This window comes from Gorilla gorilla, chromosome 3, assembly GCF_029281585.2.
Source record: "Gorilla gorilla gorilla isolate KB3781 chromosome 3, NHGRI_mGorGor1-v2.1_pri, whole genome shotgun sequence".
Taxonomy (NCBI): Eukaryota; Metazoa; Chordata; class Mammalia; order Primates; family Hominidae; genus Gorilla; species Gorilla gorilla.
Genome location: NC_073227.2, coordinates 185,589,877 through 185,612,811, shown reverse-complemented (window position 1 = coordinate 185,612,811; position 22,935 = coordinate 185,589,877). Strand labels below are relative to the sequence as shown.

Genomic DNA, 22,935 nt, shown 5'->3' with positions numbered 1-22,935 from the left:
ATAGCCAGGATGGTCTTGATCTCCTGACCTCCTGATCCGCCCGCCTTGGTCTCCCAAAGATACCATATATTTTTTAATGCAGCTGTTGGAGTGATCCTTGGAAAAGTAAGCCAAATTATGTCACACCTCTTCTCAAACTCTACAATAGTTCTGTTTCCCTTTGAGTAAAAATGGAAGTTCTTACAATGGCATACAAAGTCCTAGCCAAAGCGATCCCCGGTATTTCTCTAATCTCATCTCCTACTCTCCTTCAATCATTCCACACCAGCCCCACTGGCCTTCCTGCTTCTTAAACGTGCCAGGTACCTTTCTACATCAAGGGCTTTGCTTGAGCCTTTTTTTTTTTTTTTTTGCCTGACTTATTCTTTCTCTAGACACTTACCAGACATCCACCTTCTTAAAATCTTTGCTCCAGTCTCACCTTCTCAATGATACCTCCTCACCTACCTTATTGAATATTGCAACTTGTCCTTCACCATTGACCCCTGCATTTCCTATACCCCTGACCCTAATCTACTCTTCTTCCTCCCATGATACTTACTACTGTCTACTATGCTATATACCATCTAATATATTATTTATTACATATCTGTTATTGTTAATCTCTGCCCTGCACCCTCTCCCTCAATATAAGCTTCAGAAGGACAGAGATTTTGTTTTACTGCAAATGTATCCTAAGGACCTAGAAATGTGCTTGTCACATAAGTTTTTGATAAATGTTTGTTGAATGAATCAATGAATGAATGTATAAAACTTATTATTGAGATGAAATAAAAATCTGTGGCTGCTATGTAAGTTTCTTATCAAACATTTGTTTAAATTAGTTTGTTTGAATCATACAAACATATGGCACACAATTTGGAATGAACAAAAGGATATACAGTAAAATTAAGTCTCCTTCATTCTCTTCCTGGGTCATCTCCAGAGGAAACTAATTTCCAGTATTTTTAATACTTCTTTTATAACTTCTTCTACGTATTTATAAAGATATGGGAATTTATAACTTTTTCTATTAATACAAATGGTAACATTCCATTGAGCTTACTTTTTGTATCTAATACATGTTGATGATTATTTAAGTACACAAATGAACTCTTCGATTCTTTTTAACAACTACATAGTGGTCCATTTATTTATGTACACTTGAAGGACAGCTGGGTGGATTCCCATTTTTGCTTTTATTTATAATGCTGAATGACCATCCTGGGCATGTGTCAGTACAGCTGTAGGATAAAGTTCTAGAGAAGGAAATGCTAGATCAAATAACGTATGAATTTTATTATCTTTATTTTTTCAAGACAGGGTCTTGCTCTGTTGCCCAGTTTGGAATGCAGTGGCATGAACACAGCTCGCTGCAGCCTTGACCTCCTGGGCTCAGCCTTCCAAGTAGCTGGGACTACAGGCATGCACCATCACACCTGGCTAATTTTTTTATTTTTTGCAGATATGGAGTCTTGCCATGTTGCCCAGGCTGGTCTCAAACTCCTAGTCTCAAGTGATCCTCCCACCTTGGCCACCTAAAGTGTTGGGATTATAAGCATGAGCTACCATGTCCAGCCACGTGGAAGGGCTGCATTTTAATTTTGAAAGCTACTACCAAATTTCCTTCCATGGAGCTGCTGCCAATGTACACTTTCTCTAAAAATGTATGAGGATTTGAATCCCATTACCCACACTGTGTGATATAAAAATTTTTGACTTTTAATTGTATTTTAAATTGATATAGGCTAATAATAATTAAAAAAACCCCACTAAAATAGTACAGAAGATGTGAAATAGTGAGCGAAAGCTCCCAAGTCTTTCAGGTCCCTTATTTGCAACTCCAGAGATAATCATGGGTAACTCTTTTAAGCCATTTTAAATACATTTGGAAGCATTATATACATATGTCTATAATTATTTTATATACAAGGATAAACATAATATGGTAATACTTTGCAATGAACTTTTTCTTATTTGATGGATGTCTTTCCAATCAATACATATAATGTTGCTTTTTTTTAAGGCCACACAACAGAATATATACCATACTTTATTTAAACTATTTTGTGTTGATGGAAGTTTAAAATGTTTCAAGGTGTTTTTATTGCAAATCATGCTGAAATGAATGCCTTTGTATCTTCATCTTTAATTGATCTGTTATTCCGTAGTGCTAGTACATTTCAAAAAGAATTATGAGATCAAAAGACATGCATCTAAAATTTCGAATGCTCCTTTCAAGTTACCCTCTAAAAGGGTTGAATCCTATTCTTTAAATTAGATGTTTTGCTTCTCTACATACTGTCATTCTTTATCATTTTTTGTTTTGTTTGCAGAGTCAGTATTTGTTCAACTGATGTGGAATGGTGTGTGTTCTAATGGGATGTGACTTTGGGAAAATAAACAACCTTTTCACTGCCATTGGGGATTCTCCACAATTTTGAGACTTTCACAAAATGCCATGTTTAGCAAACTCAGTGTATTTCAGATCTCCGGAGAGGCCTGCATTACAATTGGCTGCCTAGGAGGAAGTGACAGCATTGCGCTTATGCTATTGAAGTTAACAGAGAACTTTGTTACTTTAAAGATTTTGTACTCATAGGTTACTCTCCTACGGATATTCTTTCTCATAGGTATCCTTAAATTCTTCATTGTGACTGAGAGTTGCTATTATAGTAAATGAGTTGTCATGAATTTTGCATTATTGTGATCATTCTTAAGCATCTTTGCATGCTGCCTAAGCTCAGGAGACAGAATTATTTACATATATTTTCAATCTATTTTAGAAAGATATATACATGGCAGCCCAACAACTCATTTATTCTGTGGCCATGATAGGAAAGCCGGGCAAATGTAATGCTATAGTTTGCTTGTTTATTGTAGGTATTCAATGGAGTAAACCATAAAATAAATTACTATTTATAAAGGTTTAAAAGTTGGCAGGCGCAAAACTCAATCGAGTTGTTGTTTTGTTTTCTCAGAGGTGAGCAAACTATTTATTTAGTGTCTGTGCTGATCTATTTTATTTGTCAAATGACTTTCCTTTGTTTAGTTTGGAAATTGTTTTCTTCCACCATTTTATAAGGAATAGCTATTTAAAGCATCCTGGTTTGTATCTTCTACACTCATAGGTACTGCTCCTGACAACTTAACAGGGCAGTTAGTTATTTCAATATGAGCCCAGAGAATGGCGAGTATAAGCAATTATAAAATATAACCATGTCGTTATGCTAAAGATTGGGCAGCAATAAGATAGAACCAGCCAGAAAGAGTGTATACCTGAGATTCTGCTAAATAAGAGGAATCTGGAAAAAAACTAATGTTCCAAGAAGGATGGAAGTCAAGAACAAATGAGATGAGATAGGAGGACCTATGGCATAAATCTAAATTAGTGTTTTCCAAGTTTAAGTGATCACAAAATTATATGATGGCATTTGTTAAAAAACATAGTCCAGAATCATACTTTGAGACTCCAATTAAGATGGCCTGGGGAACCTAGGAATCTGTGTTTTGGCAAATGATCTTGCTGCAGATAGTCTAGCTATTGCATGTTGAGAGATACTCAACATCTGAAGAATTCTCTCATCTATCAGTCAGAGGTTCAACCAGACATCACTATAAGCAGGGCTGTTTCACTCCAAATCTAGACAGAGGATGTTTCTTACATCTAGTTTAACCTGCTGGAAGATTTGAATTATTCTTGCACATGAATCTGAACTGTCATGCAGAGATAGATCTAAATATTAGGACACCCCACATCTTATACCAAGCAAAGTTAAGATCAAATTAATAATTTTAGTTGTGTTGCTTGCCTTTGATATTTGTGACTTGGATACAGGTTTAACGTTTAGCAGTTGGTATAGTGTTCACATTTACTCAGTTGTTCTTATTTAAGAAGCTATGTTGGTTTTTGGTTTTAAGTCTAAATTCTCCCTACCCAAACATTTATTTGAGATGCTTCCATGTGTATTTCTTTCTTAGACTTACCACATTGTCTTCCAACTGACAGCTTGTTTTCTCAGTAGGAATAGAAAATGATTTTAAGTCAGACAAACTAAAGGACTGGTAGTTGCATGATTGATCGTAAGCAGGGCTTCCAAGCTCAAATGCCTTCAGAAGATGTGTTGGAAGAGGGTGTGTGGAGAACATGAGTGTGAATCAGAAGGGAGTGGTAGAATGTAAAAACTGGCAAGTGGACAACCTGCCTAAAACCATTAAAAAATCAAATGAAGCATCATGTTGCTAAAACAAGGCAGGTCTTCAGACTACATTCTGCCTGCTGGCCTTCTGTCTATGTCCTTGATTTGAAGTCTTACTTGGTCAAATAGTAGCCTCGTCTGAGTTTGTTATAATTTCATGGTGACACTATTCTAACACTGCAGTAGAATGTGGTATGCACATTAGGACAAAAATGACACAACTCAGAAGCTTTGGAGGTATATTGAGAAGAGCAAGAATGGGAGGAAGGAACAGAGAGGTAGAGAGGGAGATAGAGAGAGAAGGGGCAGAGAGGTAGAGAGAGAGAATATGCAATTCATACCCAGTGCTTACTACCTACATGACTTTGAATAAGCTACAATTATTTTTCTTTGATCTTCTGTTTCACGCGTAAAATGGGAATAAAATATCATCTCAGGTAACTGCCTTAAATTTTAAATGAAATAATATTTGTAAAATTTTACACAATGCTTGATATATAGTAGACACTAAATAAAGTTTTAAGATTGATTTCATGTGGCAGAATGTACTGGGAATGTTCTGAAAAAGATATAATTTCCTCACCACTGTTACTTGTACTTGGTGATGTAAAATGTGATGTAGAGATGTCTTTTCCTCTGCTTTTGACACAGCTAATGATTAGCAACTTGTCCAAGGCTAAGTTGGAAGTGTCAAAAGGAGATTTCTCACAGCTGAGAATAAAAGTAGATTACATTCTTTGGCTGCCAAATTCAAAGTCACACTCTTTCTGTTTCCCCCCCATCATGCCCTTCTCCCTCTCTTTTTGTCAAATCCAGGGAAGAAACTCACCTCTTTTCCTGAATGACAACTCCACCCAGAAGCTATGGAGTGAACTGCTGCTCTGGGGTCCAGTATAGGGTTGGTGGACACAGTGGGGTCTCTATAAACCAACAGCAGGGGGCTTTAAGAAGGGTGCAGATCCTCTATTGTGCCACATAAAAGTGTCAGCATCAGCTTCCTCTGAAAGAGCAAAGTTTGAGTTTCTTCAGACTTGAAATATTCCTGCAGCCTTGGAGTGGCTGCTTATTTAAATGAGGAGTGAACAGATCAATACCCCCAGCCCAATCTTTTTTTTTTTTTAAACTAATGCCCTATACCCTCTCTCTTATACATGAGCTCTATGAAAGAATTGGTCACTAATGACAAGGCAAAGGGAGCTGTGAAAAAGGTTGCTGACTTATGATAGAGATATTTGAATTTTATTATTTTTAGGAGTAAAGTTTTAAAAAATATTTTAATTTTAAAATATTTATTCATTTACTTAAATTGACAGAGAAGAAATGTATATATTTATGGAATACAACATAATGTTTTGATATATGTTTATATTGTGGAATGGCTAAATCAAGCTAATTAACATATCCATTCCTCACATACTTAGCATTTTTGTGTGGTGAGAATACTTAATATCTACTATCAGCAATTTTCCAATATATAGTCTATTTTTAACTGTAGTCACTATGATATGCAATAGATCCCTTAAACTTATTCCTCCTATATAACTCAAATTTTGGGTCTTTTGACTACTATCTTTCCAATCCCCCATCCTCCAGCCACTGGCAATTACTATTTTACTCTCTGTTTATATGACTTGGAACTTTTTTACACTCCACATATAAGTGAGATCATATGGTGTTTGTCTTTCTATAATGTTCTCCAGGTTAATCCATGTTATTGTAAATGACAGCACTTTCTTTTTTGTTCATTCGTCTGTTGACAAATACTTAATTCCCTATCTTGTGGATAATGTAATGAAATGAACATGGGAAGGCAGATACCTCTTCAACACACCAGTTTCATTTGCTTCAGGTATATATCCAGTAATGGAATTGCTGGATCATATGGTAGTTCTATTTTTAATTTTTTGAGGAACCTTCATACTGTTTTCCAGGATGTACTAATTCACATTCCCACTAGCAATGTACAAAGATTCCCTTTTCTCCACATCCTCACCAACAAGTGTTAGCGTTCATCTTTTTGGTAGTTGCCATGCTAACAGGTATGAGATATCTCGCTGTGGATTTAATTTGCATTTCCCTGATGATTAGGGATGTCGAGCATTTTTTTCAAATACTTATTGGCCATTTATATATATTTTGAGAAATGTTTATTCAGGTCTTTAGCCCATTTTCTAATCAGGTTATTTGTTTTTTTATTATTGGGTTGTTTGAGTTCCTTATATACTGTGGATGCTACAATGCCAAGAACACACAATGGGGAAAGGATAGTCTCTTCAATAATGGGTATTGAGAAAACTGAATATCTGCATGTAGAAAAATGAAGTTAGACTCTCTTATCACATCATATACAAAAATCCACTCAAATGGACTGTGTAAGACCTGAAATTGTAGAACTATTATAAAAAACATAAGGGGAAAGCTCCATGGCATTGGTGTGAACAAAGATTTCCTTTGGCTAGGACTGCAAAAGCACAGGCAGCAAAGAGTAAGTTTTTTTTTTTTAATTATTATTATACTTTAAGTTCTTGGATACATGTGCAGAACGTGCAGGTTTGTTACATAAGTATACACATGCCATGGTGGTTTGTTGCACCCATCAACTCGTCATCTACATTAGGTATTTCTCCCAGTGCTATCCCTCCCCTTGCCCCCCAACCCCCAACAGGCCTCGGTGTGTGATGTTCCCCTCTCTGTGCCCATATATTCTTATTGTTTAACTCCCACTTATGAGTGAGAACATGCAGTGTTTAGTTTTCTGTTCCTGTGTTGGTTTGCCGAGAAAGATCATTTCCAGCTTCATCCATGTCTCTGCAAAGGACATGAACTCATTTTTTATAGCTGCATAGTATTCCATGATATATATGTGCCACAATTTCTTTATCCAGTCTAACATTGATGGACATTTGGGTTGGTTCCAAGTCTTTGCTATTGTCAATAGTGCTGCAATAAACATACGTGTGCATGTGTCATTAGAGTAGAATGATTTATAATACTTTGATGTGTGGGTATATAATCCCATATGCCCAGTAATGGGATTGCTGTGTCAAATGGTATTTCTAGTTCTAGATCCTTGAGGAATCGCCACACTGTCTTCCACAATGGTTGAACTAATTTACACTCCCACCAACAGTGTAAAAGCATTCCTATTTCCCCACATCCTCTCCAGCATCTGTTGTTTCCTGACTTTGTAATGATCCCCATTCTAACTGGTGTGAGATGGTATCTCACTGTGGTTTTGATCTGCATTTCTCTAATGACCAGTGATGATGAGCTTTTTTTCATAAGTTTGTTGGCTGCATAAATGTCTTCTTTTGAAAAGTGTCTGTTCATATCCTTTGCCCACTTTTTGATAGGGTTGTTTGCTTTATTCTTGTAAATTTAAATTACTTGTAGATTCTGGATATTAACCCTTTGTCAGATGGATAGATTACAAAAATTTTCTCCCATTCTGTAGGTTGCCTGTTCACTCTGATGATAGTTTCTTTTGCTGTGCAGAAGCTCTTTAGTTTAATTAGATCTCATTTGTCAATTTTGGCTTTTGTTGCCATTGCTTTTGGTGTTTTAGTCATGAAGTCTTTGCCCATGCCTATGTCCTGAGTGGTATTGCCTAGGTTTTCTTCTAGGGTTTTTATGGCTTTAGGTCTTACATTTAAATCTTTAATCCATCTTGAGTTAATTTTTGTATAAGGTGTAAGGAAGGGATCCAGTTTCAGCTTTCTGCATATAGTTAGCCAGTTTTCCTAACACATTTATTAAATAGGGAATCTTTTCCCCATTGCTTTTTTTTGGTCAGGTTTGTCAAAGATGTATGTTGTCATTTCAGAGGCCCATGTTTTGTTCCATTGGTCTATATATCTGTTTTGGTGCAAGTACCATGCTGTTTTGGTTACTGTAGCCTTGTACTGTATCATGTATTATATTATGTATTCCTAGGTATTCTCTTTGTAGCAATTGTATTCTCTTTGTAGCAACTTGTTTGAAGTCAGGTAGCATGATGCCTACAGCTTTGTTCTTTTTGGTTAGTATTGTCTTGGCTATTTCGGCTCATTTTGGTTCCATATGAAATTTAAAGTAGTTTTTTCTAATTGTGTGAAAAAAGTCAATGGTAGCTTGATGGGGATAGCATTGAATCTATAAATTACTTTGGGCAGTATGGCCATTTTCACAATATTAATTCTTCCTAGCCACGAGCATGGAAAATTTTTCCATTTGTTTGTGACCTCTCTTATTTCCTTGAGCAGTGGTTTGTAGTTCTCCTTGAAGAGGTCCTTCACATCCCTTGTAAGTTGTATTACTAGGTATTTTATTCTCTTTGTAGCAATTGTGAATGGGAGTTTGCTCATGATTTGGCTCTCTGTTTGTCTATTATTGATATATAGGAATGCTTGTGATTTTTGTACATTGATTTTGTATACAGAGACTTTGCTGAAGTTGCTTACAAGCTTAAGGAGTTTTTGGGCTGAGACGATGGGGTTTTCTAAATATACGGTCATGTCATCTGCAAACAAAGATAATTTGACTTCCTTTCTTCCTATTTGAATATCCATTATTTCTTTCTCTTGCCTGATTGCCCTGGCCAGAGCCTCCAATAAATACTATGTTGAATAGAAATGGTGAGAGAGGGCATCCTTGTCTTGTGCCGGTTTTCAAAGGAAATGCTTCCAGCTTTTGCCCATTCAGTATGATATTGGCTGTAGGTTTGTCATGAATAGCTCTTATTATTTTGAGATACGTTCTATCAATACCTAGTTTATTGAGAGTTTTTAGCATGAAGGGTCATTGAATTTTATTGAAGGCCTTTTCTGCATCTCTTGAGATAATCATGTAGTTGTCATTGGTTCTATTTATGTGACGGATTATGTTTATTGATTTGTGTATGTTGAACCAGCCTCGCATCCCAGAGATGAAGCCAACTTGATCGTGGTGGATAAGCTTTTTGATATCCTGCTGGATTTGGTTTGCCAGTATTTTATCGAGGATTTTCGCATTGATGTTCATCAGGGATATTGGCCTGAAATTTTCCTTTTTGTTGTGTCTTTGCCAGGTTTTGGTACCAGGATGATGCTGGCCTCATAAAATGAGTTCAGGAGGAGTCCCTCTTTTTCTATTGATTGGAATAGTCTCAGAAAGAACATTACCAGCTCCTCTTTGTACCTCTGGTAGAATTTGGCTGTGAATCCTTTTGGTCCTTGGATTTTTTTTTTTTGGTTGGTAGGCTATTACTGCCTCAATTTCAGAACTTATTACTGGTCTATTAAGGGATTCGACTTCGTCCTGGTTTGGTCTTGGGAAGGTGTATGTGTCCAGGAATTTATCCATTTCTTCTAGATTTTCTAGTTTATTTGCGTAGAGGTGTTTATAGTATTCTCTGATGGTAGTTTGCATTTCTGTGGAATCAGTGGTGATCTCCTCTCTATCATTTTTTATTGTGTCTATTTGAGTCTTCTCTCTTTTTTTCTTTATTAGTATTGCTAGCGGTCTATCAATTTTGTTGATCTTTTCAAAAAACCAGCTCCTGGATTCATTGATTTTTTGAAGGGTTTTTTTGTGTCTCTATCTCCTTCAATTCTACTCTGATCTTAGTTATTTCTTGTCTTCTGCTAGCTTTTGAATTTGTTTGTCCTTGCTTCTCAGGTTCTGTTAATTGTGATGTTTGGGTGTCAATTTTAGATCTTTCCTGCTTTCTCTTGTGGGCATTTAGTGCTATAAATTTCCCTCTTAACACTGCTTTAGCAGTGTCCCAGAGATTCTGGTTTCTCTGTCTTTGTTCCCATTAGTTTCAAAGAACTTACTTATTTCTGCCTTCATTTTGTTATGTACCCAGTAGTCATTCAGGAGCAGATTGTTCAGTTTCCATGTAGTTGTGTGGTTTTGAGTGAGTTTTTTAATCCTGAGTTCTGATTTGATTGCATTGTGGTCTGAGACACTGTTTTTTATGATTTCTGTTCTTTTGCATTTGCTGAGTAGTGTTGTACTTGCAATCATGTGGGCGATTTTAGAATAAGTGTGATGTGGTGCTGAGAAGAATGTATATTCTGTTGATTTGGGGTGGAGAGTTCTGTAGATGTCTATTAGGTCCACTTGGTCCAGAGCTGAGTTCAAGCTGTGAATATCCTTGTTAATTTTCTGTCTTGTTGATCTGCCTAATATTGACAGTGGCATGTTAAAGTCTCCCATTACTATTGTGTGGGAGTCTATGTCTCTTTGTAGTTCTCTAAGAACTTGCTTTATGAATCTGGGTGCTCCTGTATTGCGTGCATATATATTTAGGATATTTAGCTCTTCTTGTTGCATTGATCCCTTTACCATTATGTAATGCCTTTCTTTGTCTTTTTTGATCTTTCTTGGTTTAAAGTCTCTTTTATCAGAGACGAGGATTGCAACCCCTGCTTTTATTTTTTGCTTTCTGTTTGCTTGGCAAGTCTTCCTCCATCTTTTTATTTTGAGCCTATGTGTGTCTTTCCCCATGAGATGGGTCTCCTGAATACAGCACACTGATGAGTCTTGATTCTTTTTCCAATTTCCCAGTCTGTGCATTTTAATTGGGACATTTAGCCCATTTACATTTAAGGTTAATATTGTTATGTGTGAATTTGATCCTGTCATTATGATGCTAGCTGGTTATTTTGCCCATTAGTTGATGCAGTTTCTTTATAGTGTTGATGGTCTTTACATTTTGGTTTGTTTTTGCAGTGACTGGTACTGGTTTTCCTTTCCGTATTTAGTGCTTCCTTCAAGAGCTCTTGTAAGGCAGGCCTGGTGGTGACCAAATCTGTCAGCCTTTGCTTTTCTCCTGTAAAGGATTTTATTTCTCCTTTACTTATGAAGCTTAGTTTGGCTGGATAGGAAATTCTGGGTTGAAAATTCTGTTCTTTAAGCATGCTGAATATTGGCCCCCACTCTCTTCTGGCTTGTAGGATTTCTGCAGAGAGATCTGCTGTTAGTCTGATTGACTTCCCCTTGTGGGTAACTCAACCTTTCTCTGGCTGCCCTTAACATTTTTTCCTTCATTTCTACCTTGGTGAATCTGACGATTATGTGTCTTGGGGTTGCTCTTCTTGAGGAGTATCTTTGTGGTGTTCTCTGTATTTCCTGAATTTAAATGTTGGCCTGTCTTGCTATGTTGGGGAAGTTCTCCTGAATAATATCCTGAAGAGTGTTTTTCAACTTGTTTCCATTCTCCCTGTCACTTTCCAGTACACCAATCAAATTCAGGTTTGGTCTTTTCACATAGCCCCATATTTCTTGGAGGCTTTGTTCATTCCTTTTCATTTTTTTTTCTAATCTTGTCTTCACACTTTATTTAATTAAGTTGATCTTCAATCTCTCATATCCTTTATTCTGCTTGATTGTTTCGGCTATTGATACTTGTGTATGCTTCACGAAGTTCTTGAGCTGTGTTTTTCAGCTCCATCAGGTCATTTATGTTTTTCTCTAAACTGGTTATTCTAGTTAGCAATTCCTCTCACCTTTTATCAAGGTTGTTAGCTTCCTTGCCTTGAGTTAGAACATGCTCCTTTATCTCAGAGGATTTTGTTACTACCCACCTTCTGAAGCCTATTTCTGTCAGTTCATCAAACTCATTCTCCATCCAGTTTTGGCAAGGAGTTGTGATCCTTTGAAGGAGAAGAGGCATTCTGGTTTTTAGAATTTTCAGGCTTTTTGTGATTGATTTTCCTCATCTTTGTGGATTTATCTACCTTTGGTCTTTGTTGTTGGTGACCTTCAGGTGGAGTTATTGCATGGTCATCCTTTTTGTTTATGTTGATGCTATTGCTTTCTGTTTGTTAGTTTTCCTTCTAACAGTCAGGCCTCTCTTCTGCAGGTCTGCTGGAGTTTGCTGGGGGTCCGCTCTAGACCCTGTCTGCCTGCCTGGGTATTACTAGCAGAAGCTGCAGAACAGCAAAGATTGCTGCCTGTTTCTTCTTCTGGAAGCTTCGTCCCAGAGGGACACCCACCAGATGCCAGCCAGGGCTCTCCTCTATGAGGTGTCTGTCCACCCCTACTGGGAGGTGTCTCGCCATCAGGAGGCACAGGGGTCAGGGACCCACTTGAAGAGGAAGTCTGTCCCTCAGCAGAGCTTGAGCACTGTGCCGGGAGATCTGCTGCTCTCTTCAGAGCTGGCAGTTAGGAATGTTTAAGTCTGCTTAATTTATGCCCACAGCCACCCCTTCCCCCAGGTGCTCTGTCCCAGAGAGATGGTAGTTTTATCTGTAAGCCTCTGACTGGGGCTGCTGCCTTTTTTTCAGAGACACCCGGCCCAGAGAGGAGGAAGCTAGAGAGGCAGTCTGGCTACAGTGGCTTTGTGGTGCTGTGGTGGGCTCTGCCCAGTCTGAACTTCCTGGTGGCTTTGTTTATACTATGAGGGGAAAACCATCTACTCAAGCCTCAGTAATGGCAGATGTCCCTCCACCTACCAGCCTTGAGCATCTCAGGTCAACTTCAGACTGCTGTGCTGGTAGTGAGAATTTCAAGCCAGTGGATCTTAGCTTGCTGGGCTCTGTGGGGGTGGGACCCACTGAACAAGACCACTTGGCTCCCTGGCTTTAGCCCCTTTTCCAGGAGAGTGAATGGTTCTTTCTCGCTGGTGTTCCAGGTGCCACTGGGGTATGAAAAAAAAAACTCCTGCAGCTAGCTTGGTGTCTGCCCAAACAGCCTCCCAGTTTTGTGCTTGAATCCCAGGGCCCTGGTGGTGTAGGCACATGAGGGAATCTCCTGGTCTGTGGGTTGTGAACACCATGAGAAAAGCATAGTGTCTGGGCCAGATAGCACTGTCTGTCATGGCACGGTCCCTCACGGCTCCCCTTAGCTAGGGGAGGGAGTTCCTTGGCCCCTTGTGCTTCCTGGGTGAGACAATGCCCCACTCTGCTTCTGCTAGCCCTCCGTGGGCTGCGCCCACTGTTTAACCAGTCCCGGTGAGATGAACCAGGTACCTCAGTTGGACCTGCCTTCTGAGTTGGTCTCACTGTGAGTTGCGGACCGGAGCTGTTCCTATTCATCCATCTTGCCTGGGAATGCTTTTTTCAAGATCTTAGAGGTCATTTCTAATGAAAAGTTATCTTTATATTCACCAAAATGCAAATGAGAGTATCAATAACTAGAGATGTTCTCACAACACTAGCCAAATCCTAAATTAATGAGCTGGATAATTCATTACATTTAGTAGATTTCCATACTGTCGTGATCTAAATTGATCACTTCTAGCTTTTGGCATTGACAAATCAGTTCCATTTATTTTGTAATATCTGCAAGAGTTATTCTTAGACTCCCTTATAATTTGTTAAATGAAAAGAATAATGGTAGATTTTTTTTCCTTTGGTTCACACCAAGTAACCTTAATATATCTCCGTATATACCATAAATTGAAATAAACTTACAAATAGCTGTTTTTACAAAACTCGTTCTATGGAATCCTTCTCCCAAGAGTCCAGCAAAATGACTTTTAAAGCTTAGGATTTTTTTAAACCTTATTTTTTCAAGTCATATAATTTACTATCACCTAGAGTTTGCCTAATCACATTGTGAAGACCAAATCCAGCTCACCACATGATTTTGTAAATAAAGTCATAATGGACAGCTGTGCTCATTTGTCTACCTATTGTCAGTGGCTATTTCTGCACTACAGCAACAGAGTTGAGTGGTTATGACAGAAACGACATGGCCTGGAAATCTTAAATTATTTACTACCTAGCCCTTCAAGAAAAAGTACTCCAACACTGACAAATCACAAAAACAAGCAAGGAGAATTACTTATTTATTTACATAAATTTATAGGATACATATGAAATGTTGTTACATATATGAAATACATAGTGATCAAGCCAAGGTATTAAGGATGTTTGTCACCTGAGTACAATGCATTTTTTTAACTATAGTCACCCTACTGTGCTATCAGACATTAAATTTATTCCTTCTACCAAACTGTATATTTGTACCTTTTAACACCTTTGCCTTCATCCTCCCTTCTCCCCCCTCACTCACCTTTCATAGTTTTTGTTATCTATCTTTCCTCTCTCTACCTTTGTGTGACCAAGTTTTTAGCTCCCACATATAAGTGGGAACATGCGATATTTGTCTTTTTGGGCCTGACTTATTTCACTTAAGATAATAACCTCCAGTTCCATCCATGTTGCCACCAATTACATGACTCCATTCTTTTTTATGGCTGAATACTATTCCATTGCATGCATATATATATCACATTTAAAAAATTGATTCTTCCATTGTTGAACACTTATGTTGATTCCATGTTTTTGCTGTTGTGAATAGTGCCGCAATAAACATGCAAGTGCAGGATATCCCTTTGGTATATTAATTTCTTTTTTGGGAGGTAGATGTCCAGCAGTGAGATTGCTGCATTAAGTGGCAATTCTATTTTTAGATTTCTGAGGAACTTTCCCACTGTTTTCCCTAGTGGCTATACTAGTTAACATTCCCACCAACAGTGTATCAGAGACCCCTTTTCTCTGCATACTTGTCAACATTCATTATTTTTTGGAACTTTTAATGTATTTGTATATTTTGTATATTTTTTGTATTTTTTAAAATAGCCATTCTGACTGGAATATGATTATCTCTCTTGTGGTTTTGATTTGCATTTTTGTGGTGATTAGTGACGCTGAACATTTCTTCATATGCCTGTTGGCCATTTGCATGTCTTCTTTTGCAAAATGTCTACTCATATCTTTGTCTACTTTTAATGGGTTTATTTGCTATTTTTCCTGCAGAGTGGTTTGAGTTCCTTGTATATTCTGAATATTGGTCACCTCTCAGATGAATAGTTTGCACATATTTTCTCCCTTTCAACAGGTTGCCTTTTCACTCTATCAATTATTTCTTTGGCTGTGCAGGAACTTTTTGGTTTAATTAAGTCCCATTTGTTTATTTTTTGTTGTTGTTGCCTGTGCTTCTGAGGTCCTAGTTATAAACTCTGCCTAGACCAATGTCCAGGAGAGCTTTCCCTAGGTTTTCTTCAAGAATTTTTATGGTTTGAGGTCTAACGTTTAATTAAGTCTTTAATCTCTCTTGAGTTAACTTTTGTATATGGTGAGTCATAGTGGTCCAGTTTCATTCTTCTTCATGCAACTATCAAATTTTACCAGCACTATTTATTAAAAAGGGTGTCCTTTCCCCAGTATAAGTTCCCATCAGTTTTGTTGAAGATGAATTGGTTGTAAATAAGTTGCTTTACTTCTCGGTTCTCTATTCTGTGCAATTGGTCTATGTGTCTATTTTTATACCAATACCATGCAATTTTGGTTACTATAGCCTTGTACTGTATTTTGAAGTCAGGTAATGTGATGCCTACAGTTTGTTTCTTTTTGCTATTAAGGCTCTTTTTTGGTTCCATATGAATTTTAGAATTTTTTTCTTACCTTGTAAAGAATGTCATTGGTATTTTGATAGGGATTGTATTGAATCTGTAGGTTCCTTTGCGCAATATGAGCATTAATTATATTTAACAAAATTAATTCTTCTGATGAGCATGGCCTCTTTCACCTCCTTGGTTAGATTTATTTCTAGGACTTTAATTTTTTAAGATATTTCTTTCTTGGCTAGACCATTATTGCTGTATAGAATCACTACTGATTTTTGTACACTGATTTTATATCCTACGACTTTACTGAATTCGTTTATCAAATCTAGGAGTTTTGGGTGGAGATGCTAGGTTTTTCTGATACAAAATCATATCATAAACAAAGAAGGACAGTTTGACTTCTTCTTTTCCGACTTGGATGCCTGTTATTTCTTTCTCTTATCTAATTCCTCTAGCCGGAACTTTCAGTACTATGTGGAATAGGGGTGGTGAAAGTGGGCATTCTTGTTTTGTTCTGGTTCTTAGAGAAAAAGGCTTCAACTGTTCCCCATTCAGTATGATGTTAGATATGGGTTTGTCATATAAGCCTATTTATTATTTTGAGGTATGATCCTTCTGTGCCTAGTTTGTTGAGAGTTTTGTCATGAAGGAATGTTGAGTTTTCTCAAACACTCTGCATCTATTGAGGTGATCATATAGTTTTTGTTCTTCATTTGTTGATGTGGTGAATCACATTTATTGATTTGCATGTGTTGATCCATCCTTGCATCCCTGAGATGAAACTCACTTGATTGCAGTAAATTAACTTTTTGATGTGTAGCTGGATTCAGTTTGCTAGCATTTTGGTAAGGATTTTTATGTCCTTGTTCATCAGGGATGGCCTGTAGGGTGTATGTGTGAGTGTATAGGTGTCCTGGTCAGGCTTTGGTATCAGGTTGATGCTGGCCTTGTAGTATGAGTTAGGGGGAATTCTTTCCTCTTCAATTTTTTGGAATAGTTTCAGAATGACTGGTATTAGTTCTTCTTTGTACATTTGATAGAATTTGCTGTGAATTCATCTGGTCCTGGGTTTTTCTTTGTTGGGAGACTTTTACTACTGATTCAATCTTGTTGCTCATTATTGGTCTGTACAGGTTTTCTATTTCTTCCTGATTCAATGTTGGTAGGTTTTGTGTCTTCAGAAATTTATCAATTTCCTCTAGGTTTCCAGTTTGTCAGCAAATAGATATTCATGGCATATAGTTGTAATGTCTTCTTTTTTATTTTTGATTTTGTTTGAGTTTTCTTTCTTCTTAGACTAGCTAGTGTTTGATCAATCTTGTTTACTTTTCCAAATTAAAAACTTCTCATCATTGATCCTTTGTATTTTTAAAGTCTCTATTTCATTTAATTCTGTTGTTATCTTTATTTTTTTATTCTGCTAATTTGGAGTTTGATTTGTTCTTGCTTTTCTAGTTCCATGAGGTGCATTGTTAGATCATTAATTTGTAATCTTTCTATTTTTTGAGGTATGCATTTACTGCTATAAACTTCCCTCTTAGCTTGTGCTGTATCCCACAGGTTTTGGTATGTTATGTTTCCATTTTCATTTGTTTTAAGAATTTTTGATTTCTATCTTAATTTCTTCATTGACTCAATGGTCATTCAGGAACATGTTGCTTAATTTCCATGTATAGTTCCAAAGTTTCTCTTGGTGTTAATTTTTAGTTTTATTTCACTCTGGTCTGAAAAAAATATTTAATATTATTCCAATTAAAAAATCTTTTTTGAGAGTTGTTTTTTGACCTAACCTGTGGTCTAATCTGGAGAATGTCCATGAGCTGATGAAAAGAATACATCTTCTGCAGTTGTTGGATAGAATGTTCTGTAAACGTCTGTTCAGTTCATTTGGTGTAAAGTTCAGTTTAAATCCACTTTTTCTTTGTTTTCTGTTTAGATAATGTCTGACTCTGAGAAAGGGATGGTGAAGTTCCTCACTATTATCATATTGCAATTTATCTCTCATTACATCTAGTAACATTTGTTTTATAAATCTGAGTACTCCTGTGTTGGGTGCATATATATTTGAAATTGTTATGCACTTCTGCTGGATTGATCCCTTTATCATTACATAGTGACCTTTTTTTCTTTTTTTTTTTTTACTAGTTTTGATTTAAAGTCTATTTTATCTGACATAAGTGTAGCTACTCCTGCTTGTTTTTGGTTTCCATTTGCATAGAATATCTTGTTCTATCACTTTACTTTCAGTCTACATGTGTCTTTACTGGTAAGGTGAGTTTCTTATAAGGAGTATATACTTGGATAAGTTTTAGAATTCATTCATCTATTCTATCTTTTAAGTAGAAAATTTAATCCATTTATATTCAAGGTTATTGATATGTGAGACTCTGTTCCTGTCATATTGTCCATGTTTTCTGGTTATTTTTTGCATTCTTTGTTCCTTTTTTTCCCTTTTATTGCTTATTGTTGTGGTTTGGTGGACTTCTGTAGTAGAACCATTTGAGTACCTTTTTTCTCCTCTCTGTGATTGCTTTACCAGTGAGGTTCATACTTTCATGTGTTTTTGTGATGGTAAATGTCATCCTTTTACTTCCAGGTTTAGGATTCCTTGAGCATTTCTTGTTGGACCAGTATAGTGATAATCAATTCCCTCAGCATTTGCTTGTCTGGAAAAGAACGTTACTTTTTCTTCAATTAGGAAGGATAATTTCGCTGGATATAGTATTCGTAACTATCAGTCTTTTTTTTTTTCTTTCAGCACTGAATATATCATCCCATTCTCTTCTGGTCTATACAGTTTCTGCTGCGAAATCCACTGTTACCTGATGTACTTTCCTTTATAAATGACTAGATGCTTTTTACTTGCTGTTTTTAGGATTCACTCTTTATCTTTTGACTTTAGAAAGTCTAATCATGATGTGGCATGGAGAAGTCCTTTTTGCATTTTACCTGCCTGGGGAATCTCTGAATTTCCTGTATCCAAATGTCTAAATGTCTTGTTTGACTTGGAAAGTTTTCATCTATTAATTTACTAAATAACTTTTATAATACTTTCATTTTCTCTTTGCTCTCATGGATACCAATAATTCAGATATTCTTTTGCTTATGTTATCCTAAATGTCATGAAGATTTTGCTCATTTTGTCTTTTTTCTTTATTTTTTTCTAGATAGGTGATTTCCAAAAATCCTGTCTTCAAGTTCTGAGGTCCTTTCTTCTGCTTAATCTAGTCTATCATTGAAGTTTTCATGTGTTTTGTTTTTTAATGAATTCTTTAGTTCCAGAATTTCCATTTGATTCTTTTTAAAAAATATCTATGTCTTTGCTAAATTTCTCATTCATATTCTGAATTGTTTTCTTGATTTACCTGTATTTTTTCTGAATTACTTTGTATCTCACCGATCTTATTTTAAGTCAATATTTTGAATTATTTATCTTAAAGATAAATAATAAATTCTTAACCAGAATTTCTTTCTGGTTAAGATCTATTGCTGGAGAATTATTGTGTTCCTTTGGAGGTGTCATATTTTCTTGCTTCTTTGTGTTTCCTGTGTCCCTACATTGATGTTTGTGCATCTGCTGTAACAGTCACTTTTTCCTATTTTTGAATTTATGTTCATAGGGGAAGTCCTTTTCCTGAAGATATGGGTATGATATTGGTTGGCCAGGGCACTTTCACTTTGATTCTGGGTATGTGCAGTAGTATAGAGTATAATCTCTGTAGGATTTTGGGGGGGCATAAACAGCATCAGTGGTGTCTGTGATTTCCTTAGTGGGTTAGGGTGTGGTTACTAGCAGAGACTATGGTGAGGTTGTGCTGAGGACAGAAATGCCACGTGGGCCAGTCTTCAGTCCCCAGTGGTGGTAACAGTGGACTAAGCATGCCTGTCCTTGTGCCTCATGGGAGTTTCCACTGGTCACATTGTTAGTAGTTACCAGTGGGCAGATTCTTGGGTCTCCAGATGGCTTGCTCAGATGCCAATTATAGCGGCCATGGACCAGGTGGGTGGGTGAGTTCCCTGGCCTTAGGAAGCCAGTGTGGTGTGGGCAATGACAATAGCAGTGGCAGGATAATTCTCTGGGTCCCAAGTGATGTACAGTGATGTTGGCAGTGACTGCAATTAGCTGGGTGGGCAAGTCTCCAGGCCCATGGGTGGTGCTTGCAGGTAGTTATCAGCTGAGATGGTAATAGCTGGGAGTTTAGACCCAGCCTCAGGCCCCTGGGAAGAGTGCTCAAGTGCCCAACATGGTGGACTGAGTTGGGCAATCCCCAGGAGCCCAGGCTATGTGCTCTATCCAAGAGGAGAATAAAGCTGGGTTTTGCAGGTTTATGCTCAGAACCACCACCCCTCCCCAGTAGTGAGATTAGGTACCAGCCATGGCGGGCAGGGATAGGGTAATACCCAGGTCACAAGCAGAGTGCTCAAGTGAGGGGCAATAGCAGCTGTGCTGAGGCCCTGCCACTGGGGAGAGTGGGGCTGGCCTCAATGGCCATAGCCCAGGCTGGCAAGTGGGGAATGCATATCTCTCTCATGTTCTAGTGCCAGTGGGGCTTGCCCCCCGCCCTGGTGGTGATAACCTGTTCATAGCTTGTGCCTCAGCCCCAGCTGCTAGAGCCCTTGCCCAGCTTACAGCTAAGTTCCAGTGGCAACTTGCACTGGCATCACAGTCTCAGTCCCAGTAATGCTTGCTTCCCATCACCAGAAGCTGCAGCCCACATCTCACTTGCTTCTCAGCCCCAGCTGCATGACTGCTCCAAGGTTATGCCCCAGTTTCAGCAGCAATAGCCCAAATTTCTATAATACCTCAATTCCCACACTGCTGTGCCCCAGTGCAGTCTGCCAAAAGCTAGGTTTGAAAATGGTGCCCTGCTGTGGCCACATTAGGTCTAAGAAGGGTCTTAGAAAGGGTGTGGGACTCAGCCTGAGCTCCCTCCCTGGAGCAGTTCTGTCCCACAGCCTCCTAGAAGCTCCCTGTGTTAGTTTCATGGGTTGGGAGGCTTGGGGGAGGGGCTCTCCCGTGGCCAGGATTTCATGATTCTATGGTGGGAATGTGGGCCCCTGGGATGTCTCTCACTTACCCTTTCCCCACTTTGTGAAGTCACTCCAGAGAATTGTTATTCCGTCGAAATGAGGCAGCGAACTTCAAATTTGAGGTACATTCTCCTTGTATTAAACTAGGTGGCAAAATCAAGGTGACCAAATTGAGAAGAAAATGTCCCTTCCATCAAACTCTACTCATTTTTAAAAAGCCTTATTTTTCAGATTTAAAAGCCACAAATATTGTGTCATAGATATGATCAGCAGGTAACAGAAAAAACACAGCAACAACGACCAAAGACATTTGAGTAGTCAAATGTTTGGAGCTTTGAAGATTTCCAAACCCCTAGCTTTGCAAGTTGTTTTCCTTGATTCTATATTACTTCAGTCCTCATGCACCTAACTGCAATCAGAGTCTTATTGAATGAGGACGTAGAGATGCATAGCTACTGGGCATGCAAAAGGCTAGAACTGAGCAAGTTTGAGTCAGATGGTAGCTGGAATTTGCAGCTAAAACAACTTGGCCTGAGGCTGTCAGGGCCAAACAGTACAGTCCTTAAAATGTAATTCCTGAAAGAACTTACTCTTTATCAAGAAGTCAAAGTAGAAATTAGGCTAACCACTCTTCTGTTCCATCTAGTGATTCTACCCAGTATCATTTCTTGCAAACCATGTGCCAGATTGTCTATCTGCCAAGGCACACTTGAACTCACGTTCTAACTGTCAAATGAGTTTGTGATTTCAGGGTAAAATACAGGCTGGAATTCTTGGCATTGGCACTATCCACTTAGCTCCAAGTGACCATGGGCTATTACATAATTTTAATGTGTATTTGCACACTCTTCTAAGTGCATTCAAAACTCACTGGAACTAGCATTGTTATTAAAACAATGCACTGAAGAGACAGAGTTCTAACCAAATGTATTTTTTTGTTTCATTTCAAATACACTAACCTTCCTTAGTAAAAAATGTTCAAATCACTGCTTAATCTTCTTGGTGGCTTCAGGGTCAGTTTTAAAGTGTTTCTGTATAGTGTAGCATCTGCAAGAATGTGAAAGATTCAAACTTTGAAAATAAGGAACCAATTACATCCAAGAGGAGAAAATAGAGCCAAACCTTGGCGGTAGTTCAGTTTATCACTTCCCTAATAAGACTTTTAAAACTATTTCATGTTTTTTGTTTTTTTTTTAATGGAGATACTGACAGCTTGTGTACTTTTGTTTGGCACTTATAGTGGGAGCAAGGAGAATTTATTAAAGAATAAAGATGTTTTTCATTTACTTAAAAGGAGCAGGTGTTAACTTAGGCTTCCAAAATTCTTTGGAAAATGGAAATATCCTATGGAAATTCACAGAGTCCTGAAAATCAAAATATAATCATTTTATATCTACTTGACACAATTTTTGAAAATTCTAATGCCTTGGAGGTGCACTGTAAATGCACTGGGCTCGGAACCAGGAAATTGTCAGTTTTGCTTCAGGTCCCACACTATCTCTCTTTATGACTTGAGACAAATAGCTTTGCCCCTTTGAATCTCAGATCTATCATTTGTTGATTGCAAAGATCCCTTTCAACTGCAAAGTGTTACATCCGAATTTATATTTACGTGAAATAAGTGTGGGATTTGAAAAATACAAGTCTGGTGTCATCTCTGCACATCTTCCACAATGCAAAACAAGGCAGAGACAATAAATCTGTAATTATATTAATCTACTGGTTAATGACTAATCATATAAAATTATTGGGCCAATGAAAAAGATTAGTAAAGTCTCTAATCTGATATTAGAAACTTCTCCACAATTTAATTAATTAATTTTTAATTTTGTGGGTACACAGTATATATAATTATGGGATATATGTGATAGTTTAATACAAGCATGTGTAATAATCACTTCAGGGTGAATGGAGTGTCCATCACCTAAAGCATTTATCCTGTGTGTCACAAACAATTCAATAAAAATATAGAACAGTTCACAAATGTTCATGTCATCCTTTGCACAGGGACCATGCCAATCTTCTCTGTATGTTTCAGTTTTAGTGTAAATGCTGCTGAAGTGAAGACTCCACTTTTTAATTGTTCATTTCTATTGAAAATATTTTCAAGGCAACTGCATAGGCAGCAGTGTGGAGGAGATCAGGAATAGACATTATTATTAGCCATTAGAATAGGCTGGCTAAGAACCTTGATTGATGAATCTTATTTCTATGTCTTAGCATAGCTAAATCTGCAGCTCATGCCAACGGCTTGATACCTGCTTCAAGGTAAATAAATGATTTCCAAATAATCTAATGATTGTTTCAACTGCCAACCATTTTGAAAAGAAGAAATATGCTTCTGTGCAAACTAGCATTAAACTTATTTTGGTTTAAAGATATATTTTTCTCAAACTGAGCAAATTTTTA

General features: G+C 37.5%; 1 non-coding gene across 1 annotated transcript; it reads right to left on the bottom strand.

Annotated features, from left to right (window-relative positions):
• Positions 1-22,487: 22,487 nt before the first annotated feature.
• Positions 22,488-22,594, bottom strand: LOC115934413 (U6 spliceosomal RNA). The gene has a single exon (XR_004070219.1). It is a non-coding gene; the product is annotated as a U6 spliceosomal RNA (small nuclear RNA).
• Positions 22,595-22,935: the final 341 nt, after the last annotated feature.